Source organism: Saccopteryx leptura, chromosome 2, assembly GCF_036850995.1.
Source record: "Saccopteryx leptura isolate mSacLep1 chromosome 2, mSacLep1_pri_phased_curated, whole genome shotgun sequence".
Classification (NCBI taxonomy): domain Eukaryota; kingdom Metazoa; phylum Chordata; class Mammalia; order Chiroptera; family Emballonuridae; genus Saccopteryx; species Saccopteryx leptura.
Genome location: NC_089504.1, coordinates 32,407,155 through 32,411,378, shown reverse-complemented (window position 1 = coordinate 32,411,378; position 4,224 = coordinate 32,407,155).

Here is a 4,224-nt window from a genome sequence, read left to right as displayed (position 1 = left end):
TTTTTTTTTTTTTTAGAAAGATTTCGGAGGAGAGGTGGCATGGTGGGGGCGTGCATTTGAGCTGTCAGCAATCTCCACCGTGTCAGATCAATCACATCAGCACTTTGTCCGGGCCGGGGGAAATGAATGGCTTTGCCTCCTGGGAATGTCAGAAGGACCTGATAATTATATTTGGCAAAGCCAGGAAGAGTGGCTCTGTAATGTCATTGCTAAGAATTACCCTTTAATAGCATTTCTGGATGCCGGAGCTTTTCAAATGGACTGTCACTCCTTTTCTGCCGTGGCTTTCCTGTCTGTGGGGCTGCTTCCCAGCTGGTCCTCCTGTTCTTTCTCCCCCTCGCTTGGATATCCATTTGTTTTTCCTTCTGTCTTCCTCCTTCCCAGCCCTGTTTCTCCAACCCCTCTCTCTCTACCTACAATGATCCTTCTCTTCCCTGTTGTAAAGATGTAGTCGTGTGAGAATGTGTGTGAGGGAAATACTTGCCAAAGGACAGCAAATTCAACACCTGGTATCAGCAAGGTGAAGTGCAGCCTTGGGCTGGCCAAGCTGTCCATGACTGGCGTCCAAGCTGCCTCCACTGCTTCTGTGTTGGTGGGATTCAGAAGTCATGGGAAAGTCACCGATGATCCATGACTATGACACATTCTTTTCCTAATTGTGCCATATATTATGCCCTTCAGCACAACTTACTAATCTCTGCCTCAGTTTCTCCATCTGTGAAAGTGGTGTAATACTTATCTACCTCCCTTGAATGTTGTGAAGCTTAGTCTGTTAGCAAAGCACTTTTGAAATAAAGGTGATGTAAAGCATTTTTAACATTATTGTTTGTCATTGTGATATGAATGCCTTCATGGAGATGCTGTTCTGTAGGGGAAGTACCCAGGTATACCATGGGTTAGGAACACCCAGGATAGAAACAGTCCATAACAGATACCAGAGTGTGATTATTTGGGAAAAATCTCAACTTGGCATTTCCTTAAATAGTTCCTTGGTGCATTGAGCATGAGATTCAATTTATAGAAGGGTGATTTACATAAGATGCTTGAAGAATACATCAGTTGAACTTGTATCTCCTGATGTCATTGTAGTATCTGCAAGTTGAGTCTTCACCTAACAGTGCAGTTTATCATCGGTGGATGGGCAACGTCTCTTTCTACATTATCTGGATCCCCAGATTGTGTGTGAAAGTTTTCTCACTGTTGCCACTGACGGGAATGGGTTTGTTGGGGAAAAACTTCAAATCCTGTTATTTAAAAATCTGGTTAGTTTTCATCCAAAAGGTACTTGTGATAGTGGAAATACTGGAAGTAGCAGTAGAAGGCAGCTTCCAGTTCTGTTTCTGTCCCATTATTTGGCTCAGCTTCCAGAGCAACCAAGAAGGAAACTCAGAAGCTGGTGCTGTGCTGGTGAGCTAGCTGCATATGGATCTAGATTCTTTTTCTTTTTTTTTTTTGTATTTTTTCTGAAGTTGGAAATGGGGAGGCAGTCAGACTCCCACATGCGCCGGACCGGGATCCACCCGGCATGCCCACCAGAGGGTGATGCTCTGCCATCTGGGGCATCGCTCTGTTGCAACCAGAGCCATTCTAGCGCCTGAGGCAGAGGCCATAGAGCCATCCTCAGCGCCCGGGCCAACTTTGCTCCAATGGAACCTCGGCTGTGGGAGGGGAAGATAGAGACAGAGAGGAAGGAGAGGGGGAGGGGTGGAGAAGCAGATGGGCGCTTCTCCTGTGTGCCCTGGCCGGGAATCGAACCCGGGACTCCTACATGCCAGGCCGATGCTTTACCACTGAGCCAACTGGCCAGGACCTGGATCTAGATTCTTATCCTTGAGTTTTCAAGAGTGTCTTTAGATGGAGTGGTGTTACACTTTCTACAGGACTGGAGGGTGGTCACCCCAGTCACACAGCCATTGAGGAATCTGGGGGTGGCTGGGGCAGATCTCTCATGCAGTCACTTTGAGCCTCAGGCTAAAGGGATAGAAGCTATCCAGGGGAAGCTCTTCTCATTGTAACAGCAGATACAAGAGGGCAAGCCCAACTATGGAAGCACGTTTCAGTGTTGTATCTGCTAATACCTCCTGGGCCAAGGCAAGTCTCATGGTTGAACCCAAAGTCAAGAGGAGAGGAGTAAACTTTTCCTAAGAAGGTGAGGTGACGAGGTAAATATTTTTGCACAATAATTAAATACTACAGTATCACAAGTGGGAAGGGAATTAGTGGGATACCAAGGAGTTGAGACTATATTATAAATCAAGAAACAGAATCTGGGTGGAGGGTGTTCCTTATTAACTATCGAGACACACACCATTCCTTAATATTTTCCTTCTCTGTGGTTTTTTTTTTTTTTTTTTGAGGGAGGGGGCTTTAAATCGTGATAACAATAGAATATATGTCATAGGGATGTTGAATTAAGTGAATAATATGTATTTAGTTCTATGTATTTATAACAGACCCTGGTATATAAACACTATAAGTTTTAGCCATTTTTTTTCTCTTAAGGTCATATGACTTCTAAATGGGGCCAGAAAGATTTGAACCCATGTTGCCTTGCTTCAGATTTTAAAAATCATGCTTTTAATAATTAGACTGTATCTGCTTTCTATTCAGAGCCTGAGTTCAAATCTTTGCTTCTGAATATTAGACCATCATCTGTAAAGTACCCATTTCCCAAGATTGCTATAATGACTACAAGAGAATACAAATATGGGAGAGCCATATAAACTATCAAATCACCCCCCTAAAATTCCTAAACTTCTCTTCTGATAGTTCGTGTTACGAGAGAGTCCAAGACTCTCTTCTCCCATCACAACCTTCATCTTCATCTCTTCTCCCAGCCTCCCCACTCTGGAACACTTCCCAAATACAAACATCAGTCTCCTGGTTTCAGAGCCAGGCTCTGCAATTCTGTTGATCTCCGTATGGAGTGCTCTCAGCCTCTTTAGAACCCTTTCTCGTCATGACCTATGCTGCCAAAGTGTCACTCATTCTTTAAGGTCATGTGACTCTAGGAAACAGTCATGGAACTTGGGCTCTGGGTACCAGTTTCGCTAGTAACTCACCATGTGGTGGTTGAGGACAACTTACTAGGTCTCTTTGGATATTAACTTATTTTTTTTGTTTGTAAAATAAGAGTGTTGGAGGAGAGGATCTCTAAATTCCATTCCCCTGCTCTAAATAGTCTAATTCTGAAGCTAAATGAATCTTTTCAATTTACCTCATGTAACCCAAGTTTTCAATTTCGCATTCTTCTTAAAAGATAATGTGTACATAAATGGAATGCAAATGCTTCATCCAAGTGGATCAGCCCCAAGTCTGAATGCACCATTTGTGAAAGTTATTGATATGAGCATGATTGTACTTAAATTGTTTATAAAACAGTTTAAATATAGTCAGTACAAGAATTCCTATATAATGGGCACAAAAAGGTTGTTGCCTTCCAAAATATAATTTCCCCAACAAAATGTAATTGGCTGCTGTTGGCTTTAGCTGTTTCAAATTGCCCGATTCTATCAAATATAGAATACTTGTACTTTATAAATTGCCCTGTTCTAAGGCAATAATGTGCCCAGAATATGTAGATTTTTGTATATGCTTTTAAAATTTATCAGTTGATTTCAATAGATGATATTTGTTATAAACATCTAGGGCTTTCTAAAAACCTACTTCAGATGTAAGGAAAGAAGTTAGCATTTATTAAACATCTTCTATAGAACCTAGGCACATTTGTGTATTATTTTATTTAGTTATTAAAATATTCTGCAGGAGTCTGGTCTGTGGTGGTGCAGAGGGTAAAGCGTCAACCTGGAACATGGAGGTTGCTGGTTCAAATCCCTGGGCTTGCCCGGTCAAAGCACATATAGGAAGCAACCACTACGAGTTGATGCTTCCTGCTTCTCCCCCCTTTCTCACATTCCCTCTCTCCCACTCCAAAAATCAATAAATAAAATCTAAAAATCACAAAACAAAACACAATAGTCTGCAGGAGTAGGTAATATTACCCATATATTAAAGATAATGAAATGATTGTAGAGGTTAAGTAGCTTGTTCAAAATCACACACCAAATTTTTGGAGATGGTTGCACAACAATGTGGCTGTATTAATGTCACTGAACCGTACACTTAAAAAAATTGGTAAAACTGTAGGCCCTGGCCGGTTGGCTCAGCGGTAGAGCGTCGGCCTGGCGTGCGGGGGACCCAGGTTCAATTCCTGGCCAGGGCACA